Raw genomic sequence first — 11,849 nt, forward strand, 5'->3', positions numbered from 1 at the left:
TCAGTTAAACTTATTCCCAGGTATTTTATAGTTTTTGAAGCAATTGTAAATGGGATTGTTTTCTTAATTTCTCCTTCTGGTATTTTATTATTGGTATATACAAATGCAACTGATTTCTGAATATTAATTATGTATCCTGCTACTTTACTAAGTTCATTTGTCAGCTCTAATAATTTTTTGGTGGAGTCTTCAGGGTTCACTAAATATAGTATCATGTCATCTGCATATAATGACAATTTTACTTCCTCCTTATCAATTTGGATGCCTTTTTTTTCTTTTTCTTGTCTGATTGCTGGGAGCACATATATCTTTATAGATAAAAGTTTTCAGATTTTTTGGGGGTATACAGCCAGGAGAGGGATTGTATGGTAATTCTATTCTTAATTTTTTTTTAGAAAACTTCACACTGCTTTCCATAGTGGCTGCACCAGTCTGCATTCCCACCAATAGTGCATGATGGTTCCTTTTTCTCCACAGCCTCTCCAACACTTGTTACTATTTGTCTTGTTGATGATAGCTATTCTGACTGGGGTGAGGTTATAGCTCATGATCATTTTTATTTGCATTTCTCTGATGATTAATGATGTTGAAGATTTTTTCATATATTGATTGGCCGTTTGAATGTCCTCTTTGGAGAAATGTCTCTTCAGGGCCACTGCCCAGCTTTTAATTGGATTGTTTTTGTTGTTGTTGAGTTGTATGAGTTCCTTATATATTTTGGATATTAGCTCCTTATTGGAGGCATTGTTGGCAAAAATCTTCTCTCATTTGATTGGTTGCCTCTTTATTTTGTCGATTTTTTTTTTTTTTTTTTTTGCTGTACAGATGCTCTTTAGTTTGATATAGTCCCATTCATTTATTTTAGGTTTTACTTCCCATGCCTTTGGAGTCAAATTCATAAAATGCTCCTTGAACCCATAAGTTTAGCACCTATTATTTTTCTAGGCACTTTATGTTTCAGGTCTTATGTTTAGATCTTTCATCCATTTTGGGTTAATTTTGGTACATGGTGACAGATAGCAGTCTCGTTTCATTCTTTTGCATGTGGCTTCCAATTCTGCCAGCACCATTTATTGACGAGGCTGTCTCTTCTCTATTGTATGTTTCTGGCTTCTTTGTCAAAAATTATCTGTCCGTATTCATGTGGGTTTATTACTGGGATCTCAATTCTATTCCATTGGGCTTTATGTGTTTTTCTGACAATACCACACTGTTTTCATTATTGTTGGCCTGTAGTACAAGCTGAATTCAGGCAGTGTGATACGTCAAGCATTGTTCTTTTTTCTTAGGATTCCTTTCGTTATTTGGGGTCTTTTGTGGTTCCATACAAATCTGATGGTTTTTTTGTTCTATTTGTTTAAAAATGCCTTTGGGATTTTAATGGGGATTGCATTCAATCTGTATATTGCTTTGGGTAATATGGCCATTTTAATTATGTTGATTATTCCAATCCATGAGCACGGAATGTCTTTCCATTTCTTTGTGTCTTCTTCAATTTCTTTTAAAAATGTCTTATAGTTTTCAGTATATAGGTCTTTCACATACTTGAGTAACTTTATTCCTAGGTATTTTATTCTTTCTTTTGCAATTGCAGATGGAATTTTTTTTAAATTTCATTTTCTCAGATTAATTTTTTCTGTTGTCCATCACTAATCATCAGAGAAATGCAAATAAAAATCACAATGAGATATCACCTCACCCCAGTTAGAACGGCTATCATCAACAAGACAAATAGTAACAAATGGAGAGGCTGTGGAGAAAAAGGAACCCTTATACACTGTTGGTGGGAATGCAGACTGGTACAGCCGTTATGGAAGGCGGTGTGGAGGTTCCTCAAAAAATTACGAATAGAATTGCCATATGACCCAGCAATCCCTCTCCTGGGTATCTACCCAAAAAATCTGAAAACATTTAGAGATAAAGACACGTGTGCTCCAATATTCATTGCAGCTTTGTTTACGGTGGCCAAGACATGGAAACAACCAAAATGTCCTTCGATAGATGAATGGATGAAGAAGTTGTGGTATATATACACAATGGAATACTATTCGGTGGTAAGAAAAGATGATATAGGAACATTTGTGACAACATGGATGGATCTTGAGAGTGTAATGCTGAGCGAAATCAGTCAGACAGAAAAAGCAGAGAACTATGTGATTTCACTGATATGTGGTATATAAACCAAAAGCAACAAAAGAACAAGACAAACAAATGAGAAACAGAAACTCATAGACACAGACAATGGTTTGGTGGTTGCCAGAGGGTAAGGGGGGTGGGGGGTGGGGGGTGGGAGATGAGGGTAAGGGGGTTCGAATATATGGTGATGGAAGGAGAACTGACTCTGGGTGATGAACACACAATGGGATTTATAGATGATGTAATACAGAATTGTACACCTGAAATCTATGTAATTTTACTAACAATTGTCACCTCAATAAATTTAATTTAAAAAAAAAATATTTTTTTTTCTGTTGTCTTTTTGTTCTCTATTTCATTTAGTTCTGCTCTGATTTTTATTATTTCCTTTCTTTTGCTGACCTGGGTTCCATTTGTTATTCTTTTTTGAGTTCTTTAAGGTGTAACATGAGGTTATTTATTTGGGATTTTTCTTGTTTCTTGAGCTAGGCCTGTAATGATATAAATTTCCCTCTTAGCTGCTTTCGCTGCATCCCAAAAATTTTGGTAGGATGTATTTTCATTCTCATTTATTTCTGTGTATCTTTTGATCTCTCCTCTAATTTCTTCTTTGACCGGGTCATTCTTTCAAAGTATGTTGTTTAATCTCCATGTATTTGGAATTTTTCCTGCTTTCTTTTTGTAGTTGATATCCAATTTCAAAGCCTCCTGATCAGAGAATATGCTTGGTATGATTTCAATATTCTTAAATTTGCTGAGGTTAGTTTTATGTCCCAATATATGGTCTATCCTTGAGAATGTTCCATGTACACTAGAAAAAAATGTATAGTCTGATGTTTTAGGATGAAGTGCTCTATAAATGTCAATTATGTCCATTTCATCTAATGTGTCATTTAGGGCTGCTATTTCGTTATTTATTTTCTGTTTGGATGATTTATACATAGCTGTCAATGATGTATTTAATTCCCCTAGTATAAATGTGTTTTGGTGAATTTCTCCCTTTAGTTCTGTTAGTAGTTGCTTGGTATATTTCGGTGCTCCCTGATTGGGGGCATAAATATTGATGACTGTTATGTCTTCTTGTTGTATATTTCCCTTTAGCATTATAAAATGTCCATCTTTGTCTCTTGTTACCTTTTTCACCGTGAAGTCTATTTCATCCGATATCAGTATAGCCACACCTGATTTTCTCTGGATACCAGTTGCTTGGCGTGTCAATTTCCTCCCTTTCACTTTGAGTCTATGTTTGTCCTTGTAGCCAAGATGCATCTCTTGGAGACAGCATATGGTTGGGTTTAGTTTATTGATCCAATCTGCTACTCTGTCCCTTTTTATTGGTGAGTTCAGTCCATTTACATTTAAGGTGATTATCGATATGTGAGGATTTCCTATCATTCTATCTTTAGTTTTCTGGTAAGGCTCTGTTTCCATTGTTTCTTTGCCTTTTTTTGTTGTCTATTACTTCTGCGTGGTGGTATTCTATGATGTTTTCCTTTTTTTCTGCTTTTATTAGAATATATATTTCAGTTTTGAATTTTTTTGGGGGGTTGTTATCATTAAGTCTATGTAAAAGAAAGTTTGGTATTTAGAGTATTCCATTTTCTTCAGCATGCATACTTTCTCCATTCCCATATTCCAGTTCAGGCCTTCCCCCTTTTTGTGTTTTGAGTGCCACAAATTGTCCCTGTTGATGGTGATCGAAAAGCCTCCTTTAGTATTTCTTATAGTGCAGGTCGTGTATTAGAAAATTCCCTCAGCTTCTGTCTGTCTGGAAAGGTCTTTATTCCGCCTTCATATCTAAAGGATATCTTTGCTGGATATATTATTGTTGGCTCATAATTTCTCTTTCAATAGTTTGAATATTTGGTTCCACTCCCTCCTGGCTTGTAGAGTTTCTGCTGAAAAGTCTGATGATAATCTAATGGGCTTTCCTTTGTAGGTTACCATCTTCTTTCCCTGGCTGCCTTGAGGATTCTTTCTTTGTTGTTGATTTTTGACAGCTTCAATACAATGTGCCTTGGAGAAGGCCTGTTGGAGTTGAGGTAATTAGGTGTTCTATTTGCTTCTTGGATTCGAGGATCCAGTTCTTTCCACAAGTTTGGGAAGTACTCATCAACTATTTCTTTGAATACACTCTCTGTTCCCTTCTGTCTTTCTTCTCCTTCTGGTATGCCCATTATTCTTATATTACTCTTTCTGATAAGAGTCAGAAAGTTCTTGTAGACTTCTCTCATTTCTTTTAAGTCTCAAGTCTCTTTCTTCTTCCATCCATGTCATGTCCAGGTTTCTGTCTTCGATGTCACTGATTCTTTCCTCCATCTGGTCAACTCTACTACCTAAGCTGGCTATTTCATTCTTAATTTCTTCTATTGAGTTCTTAATCTCCAGAAATTCTATTTGGTTCTTTTTTAAAATTTCAATCTCTTTGGTAAAATGTTCATGTTGTTCTTTGATTGTGTTTCTGAGTTCATTAAACTGCCTTTCTGTGTTTTCTTGCATCTCATTGAGTTTTTCAGAACTGCAATCTTGAATTCTCTGTCATTTAAGTCACATATTTCCATATCTTTAAGTTCATTTTCTGGAGACTTTTCACTTTCTTTCTGAGCTGTCTTGTTGCCTTGGTTATTCATGGCAATTACTGATTTATTATTTCTCTTCCTAGACATCTACAGGAGTGGCTTCTGCAACAGGTTGATAGGAAGAGGTCTTTCTTTTGTTTTCCAGTACTAGTTGGTAGAATGTTTTATTTTCTCCCCGACTGCAGCCTTTTTTTTCTCTCTCACACGGTAGTGCTATGTTTTCTCTGCACTATTACAGCTTCTCACACAATGGGGGGTTTCCCTGGAAGGCGGGCTTCTCCTCTGTTAACAGTTCACCTAGGGCATAGGGCACCACGTCCCTGTGGTGATGCAGAGAGCTTTTGAAGTTCCAAAGCTCTTCCTCTACCAGATTCAGAGCCCTTGTGTTTCAGCAGTTCTGTTTACTCCTGCAGGGATTCACCAGATAGGTGGGGACAGGGGTGAGGTGAGTTGTGAGAATTGGCCCAGAGCAATGGCGGTGACCACCACCACAGCCGGTCCTGCTTCCACAGCTCCCTCCCCTTTGCCAGAACTAGTTGGGCTGCAAATCTTTGCCTGCGGACCATAGGTCTTCGAACTGCAAATATTCTGTTCTTCTTATCTGACACTGCTACTGTTCCGCTTCTAGCACCGGGCAGGTGGGTGCGTGGCGAGCTCTGGGAGGGTAGTGAAGGGGCGGCCAGTCTCAGTCCTAAGGCTTCTGTTCTCTGCTCGGCAGTGAGGGCTTAAACCACTGTTTTCAGCCTTCTTCCCTCAGTCTTTGCTCTGAGGTTTCTGCCGTGAGCATTGGATTCAGTCGTGTTATGTGCTGCCCCCTCAGCCCTGTGGGCTATAAGTGGAGCCCTAGCAGTTTGAGTTCTTCCCTGTCCCACAGCTGCAGTAGTTCTGGGATGCAGCGAGCTCAGGGCACTGAGCTAGGTTTGCGTCCTGCGCCCCCGCAGCCCCGTCTCTGCACTTCTCCCTTCCCCCCTCCCCGGCTCGTGCTATTTGCCCACCTTTAGGTGAATTCAGCAGTGAGACTCTTCATCTTGCCTGTCTGCTGTTCAGGGAGTCCTTTATGGAGTTCTAGTTTTTCAATTTGTTGTAAATTCCAGGGGAAAGTTCCAGAGGCTCACTTGACGCTGCCATTTTGATCAAAAATGTTTTGTTTTTTTTTTAATTTGCTAATTCATTAAAATGCCAATCATAAAGTTATAGGACCAGAAAGACTTGTGGCCAAGATTATGGGATAAGAATAGGCAGGTAAGTCAAGGCTTTGGTTGCTAGGGAGAATACCCATCTTGGACTTGATTATGCAAACAGAGAATGTTTTGACCAGAGAACAAAGATCCCTTTTCCCCTTTAGTTCCAGTGGAAAAATTCCAGAAAAGGACTGTACTTGGTCATTGTCAATCCCTGCATCAGAGAGTCAGAGATGGGTGAGAAGAAGAAAGCTCTACTTGGATCATGTGGCTGGAGGGAAGCAGAGCATTACTAGGAAGGAGGTGAGCACTCCTCCCAGAAGAAAAGGGTGCTGGACAAACAAAAAGAAATGTGCCCTACAGTGAGTGAGCCGAAAGTAGAAACAAGTACAATAATATAAGAATAGAGTTGATAAAACAGCAGCAATGCTGAAAAAATTTTAATTGGCTATTGAACAATACATAATTTTCTTACTTTTTAAGGTGGATAAGCAAATAATGAGGAAACAATAAAATGTAGAGTGTATTGATTTTTAATTGATATCTACTAAAATGATACGTAAAATTTTGTAGTAAAAAAGAATAATTATATAAATACATTTTGTGTTAAATTCTAAAACCTATGCTTATGATATGAGTTAATAAATGCATGAAGATGCTTTGAAAATTAAAATAGAAACAACTTATGATCATATGAATGTAGAAAAGAGCTGACTGCTGGGGTAGTAGTAGAAACTGGCTAGAAGACCGTGTCATTCCCCTGTCCTTGGTAGTGTTCCTTGGGAAGAGGCACACAGGTCATGTGCTCTGGGTGGACACTCAGACTGCATTTATCATGCACTATTTTCTTGAGCACAGGGAAAACCCAGAGGAAGATACTTTGTTTGTCCAATTAAAGGTGGGTTTTTATTGCATGCCACCCCAGAGCCCACAGACCACAGGCATATATGCATTAGCTGCTGCCTAGAGCCAATAAGTTGGCTAAAATGTCAGCAAGCAGGACCACGAAGTAGTTTCAGTTTCTTTGTGGTTGGAGTCTGTTGAGTTAACATCTGAAATCTGACCACACATGCCTGGGAGCAAGTTGGCCAATGTTGGATCCAGGCCAGTCAACCTTCTAAGAAAATGTGCCAGCAAGGGGCAGGGGAGACTGCTGCCAAGAGAAAGCTTGCCTCCTGTGACTTTCTCATGGAGACATAATGCATTGGCTGACCAAATGCTCCCACTAGCCCAACATAAATCCTTCCTGCCTCTCCAATCCCACAGAGCAATTATTTTAACTGTGGACTCTTGAGGTGAAGGAAGATCAATATGGCTGCCCACGGTAGATAACTGTGACTTGGGGATCTTTGGATAGCTTGTTATATTTTCTCAGAGGGCTTTGGTTGTTTATACAAAAGAGAAAACACTGTTAAACATCGAAACTTTTGATATTTTACTATCCATGGGGAAACACTGTAGGCATTTCAAAATCAATCAGCAAGTACTTATCAAGCAGCTATTTATTATCTGCCAAGTACTTTGCTAAACTGTGATAGATTCACAGAAGTGGTATAAAATCAAGTGTACACCACATAAGTTTAACTATTTTATTATTAAAATACCTGAGTTTATATATCAAGTGAATATTGTCTTCTCTAGAACAATAATGCTCACTCCAATGGTGTCATCTGTACAGGAAGAATTTTCAAGAAATTCTTTTCTTTGGGCATCACCATCAGAGACTATGGTACATCCTTTTGAATATTCTCAATGCTGCAAAGCTATTGAGAGTAAAGGCAAGATATAATTGAGAAATAGATTTTCTGATAAAAAAAAAAGAAGTGAAGTCCAAAGACTTACATGTAGGGCTGGCCCAGTGGCTCAGGCGGTTGGAGCTCCATGTTCCTAACGCCAAAGGCTGCGGTTCGGTTCCCACATGGGCCAGTGGGCTCTCAACCACCAGGTTTGATTCTTCAACTCCTGGAAGGGATGGTGGGCTGCACCCCTTGCAACTAACAGTGGCGACTGGACCTGGAGCTGAGCCGTGCCCTCCACAACTAAGATTGAAAGGACAACAAATTGACTTGGAAAAAAATCCTGGAAGTACACACTAAAGTCCTTCCCCAATAAAATCTTAAAAAAAAAGAAAGAAAAAAAAAAGACTTATATGTGAATGTTCAAGGTAGCTTTAGTTACAACAGTCAAAAACTGGAAATAACCCAAATATCCATCAACTGATGAATGGGTAAACATATGTGGTATATCCATACAATAGAATATTATCCAGCCTAAAAAGGAACGAAGTACCATTGCATTTTATGACATAGATGAACTTTAAAAACATTATCCTAAAGGAAATAAGCCAAGCACAAAATATCATATACAGTATCATTCTATTTATATGAAATACCCAGAAAAGGCAAATCTAGAGAGACAAAAAGTAGTGGTTGCTGGGGCTAAGGGTGGGAACAGGTGATGGAGGTGTTCTAGAATTGGATTGTGGTGACTGTTGCACAACTCTGTAAATTTACCAGAAATCATTGAATTTTGTATTGAAATGGGTGAATTTTATTACATACAAATTATATGAATAATTCTTTTAAAAATTAGTAAATGAAGTATGATAATTACAAAATATCCAAACTGGTTTTTGTGTGACTTCGGAACTAATTCTAAAGCAAATGTATTAAATGGAGAAAGCTAGAAAATTTCCTCCTTCCTATATTCCAAAATTAGTTGAGCAATAGCAGTACCTTGAGTACACCTTCCAGGGTGACTGACAGCCAATTCTCATTTGCATACAGCCTGATGGGCAGTACTCTCATATTGCTGTAATGACAGAGCTACTGCCTTTCTTCAAGTTTACAATCCACCAGGAGATAAGATATATATAAAAGTACTATCAAGAATATTATGCTAAGTGAAGTAAATCATATGGTATTTAGACAAATACCATATGATCTCACTTATATGTGGAATCTAAAGAACAGAATAAACGAACAAACAAAACAGAAATAGACTCAGAGATATAGGGAAAAAAACTGATGGTTGCTAGATGGGAGGGGGGTGGGGATTGAGGGTAAAGGCATTAGAAAGTACAAATTAGTAGTCACAATATAGTCACAGGGATGTGAAATACAGTATGGGGAATATAATAAATAGTGTTGTAAAGATTATGTAGGATGTTAAATGGGCAGTGGAGTTATTAGGGAGACCACTTCATAGACTGTGTAGATGCCTGACCACTACTCTATACACCTGAACTGAAGTTGAATAATATTGAATGTCAAGTATAAACACACACACACACACACACACACACACACACACACACACACACACACAGAGTCATGGGATGTGGAGTACAGCATAGGGAATATAGTCAGCTACCATATTTCCCTGAAAATAAGATCTAACCAGAAAATAAGCCCTAGCATGATTTTTCAGGATGCTTGTAACATAAACCCTACCCCAAAAATAAACCCCAGTTAAGATCATCAGCCAGACGGATGCCTTTAGTACATCCGTTGCAACACAAGACGGACGTATTGAATTATAAAATAATAATTTTAATATATAATTAAATGTAAATAAATAATATTATTGACATTAATACTTAAAATAAATGATAATATAAATGATAATTAAGTATTTGTAAATACCCAAGTGGACGGCTTTGGATGAGAGGTAAACGCCTATGTAAACAGATGAACTTGAGACTTATTGCTGAATGAGCAATCGGAGCACAGACACAAGGCACGAATAACATGTGCACTTGATAACGAACAGACATGGTTGTGTCTAATACGAATCTTCGTATTCAATATGTCATGTATTATAATGGATGTACTTAATGAACTCGTGTGAAATAAAGAAACTTTTTCTGAATTTTGGTACCTGTAATTTTTCATCACTTTTGTGTGGCCCATTATTCTTTTTTAAAAATTTATTGGGGTGACAATTGTCAGTAAAATTACATAGATTTCAGGTGTACAATTCTGTATTACATCATCTATAAATCCCATTGTATGTTCATCACCCAGAGTCAGTTCTCCTTCCATCACTATGTATTTGATCCCCCTCACCCTCATCTCCCACCCTCCACCCCCCTTACCCTCTGGTAACTACTAAACTATTGTCTGTGTCTATGAGTTTTTGTTTCTCATTTGTTTGTCTTATTCTTTTGTTGTTTTTGGTTTATATACCACATATCAGTGAAATCACATGGTTCTCTGCTTTTTCTGTCTGACATTTCGCTCAGCATTACATTCTCAAGATCCATCCATGTTGTCACAAATGTTCCTATATCATCTTTTCTTACCGCCGAATAGTATTCCATTGTGTATATATACCATAACTTCTTTATCCATTCATCTATCGAAGGACATTTTGGTTGTTTCCATGTCTTGGCCACCGTAAACAAAGCTGCAATGAACATTGGAGGACACGTGTCTTTATGTATAAATGTTTTCAGATTTTTTGGGTGGATACCCAGGAGAGGGATTGCTGGGTCATATGGCAATTCTATTCGTAATTCTTTGAGGAACCTCCACACTGCCTTCCATAACGGCTGCACCAGTCTGCATTCCCAACAACAGTGTTTGAGGGTTCCTTTTTCCCCACAGCCTCTCCAACACTTGTTACTATTTGTCTTGTTGATGATAGCCATTCTGACTGGGGTGAGGTGATATCTCATTGTGGTTTTGATTTGCATTTCTCTGATGATTAGTGATGTTGAGCATTTTTTCATATGTCTATTTGCGTGGACCATTATTCTTAACTGTCATCATTTTTGTTGCTACTCCTGTCTTGTAAGTCTTCAATTGACACCTGATTTAATGGTAGATTTAAAGGGAGTAATATTTTGACCCCCAGACAAGATGAGTGCAAAAAGGAAGAGCTAGTCCATCGAGTACAAGAAAGGAATCCTGGAGGACTCCCAACAACAGGTGGACGAGGGAAATGCTAAGAAGCGCAAGTGTGGATCCGGTCAGCAACCATTATTTCCTGAGCTGGAAGACATCATCGGGGAATGGATTGCTGACAGGAAGCAAAGGCTTTGGTTGTGTGCAGGGCTGATATTCAAGCATTTGCCCTTGCAATGGCACCACAGTTAGAAATATCCCCAGAAGAATTCAAAGCCTCACAATACTGGCTGGATGGCTTCCTTCAGCGATATGAATTTTCTCTAAGATCGACAACATGGTTCAAGCTGGAAGATATTGAAGTTATTAAATGTGCACTTGCATTCAAGTCCTTTGTTGATGACATCGACTTTTCTAAATACCTACTCTCTAGCATGATTGCTATAGATGAAACTGCAGTGGTCACGGGCCAAGGATCTCAAATGACAATTGATCAGAGGGGTGCCTCATCAATCTACATCCCTTCCACTGGTTACATAGGTGCATGTGTTACCTGTATTTTGGCAATTCATCTGGATGGAAAGAAAGCCCCACTTCTAATCATCACTAAGTGCAAGAAAGATAAGGTTGAACGTGTTTCAGGCATTTATGTTCTTGAAACCGAAAAAACCTGGTGCACACAAGCAGTTAAGGGAAGTGGGTTGATTTAATGCTGCCACTTGTTTTGTAAGGTGGCCAAAGAGGTCTGCTAGTCTGGGATTCAGCCAGCACTCACCACGCTAAAGAGGTGAAGAACTTCTTTGCAGGGAGAAGAATAGATCAAATAATGATTCCCACAGGAATGACTGCCTATCTCCAGACTCTTGATGTTGCAATAAACAAGCCATTCAAGGACCATTTGTGCATGAAAATCAATGACTGCATTGAAAATAGAATGGAGAGAAATCAGTGTGGAAACTTTGTGAAACTTAGCCTGAATTCATGGGATAAACACTGACAGCTCTGTTGCCAATGCACTATGAGCAGGCTACATGGACAAGAAGTGCTCATTTAAGGAGAGCTCTATTGCTGGACATGAGAGATTGGGGCCAATGGTTCTACAGGAA

The sequence above is a fragment of the Rhinolophus sinicus genome, linkage group LG16 (genome assembly GCF_036562045.2).
Source record: "Rhinolophus sinicus isolate RSC01 linkage group LG16, ASM3656204v1, whole genome shotgun sequence".
NCBI classification, from domain to species: domain Eukaryota; kingdom Metazoa; phylum Chordata; class Mammalia; order Chiroptera; family Rhinolophidae; genus Rhinolophus; species Rhinolophus sinicus.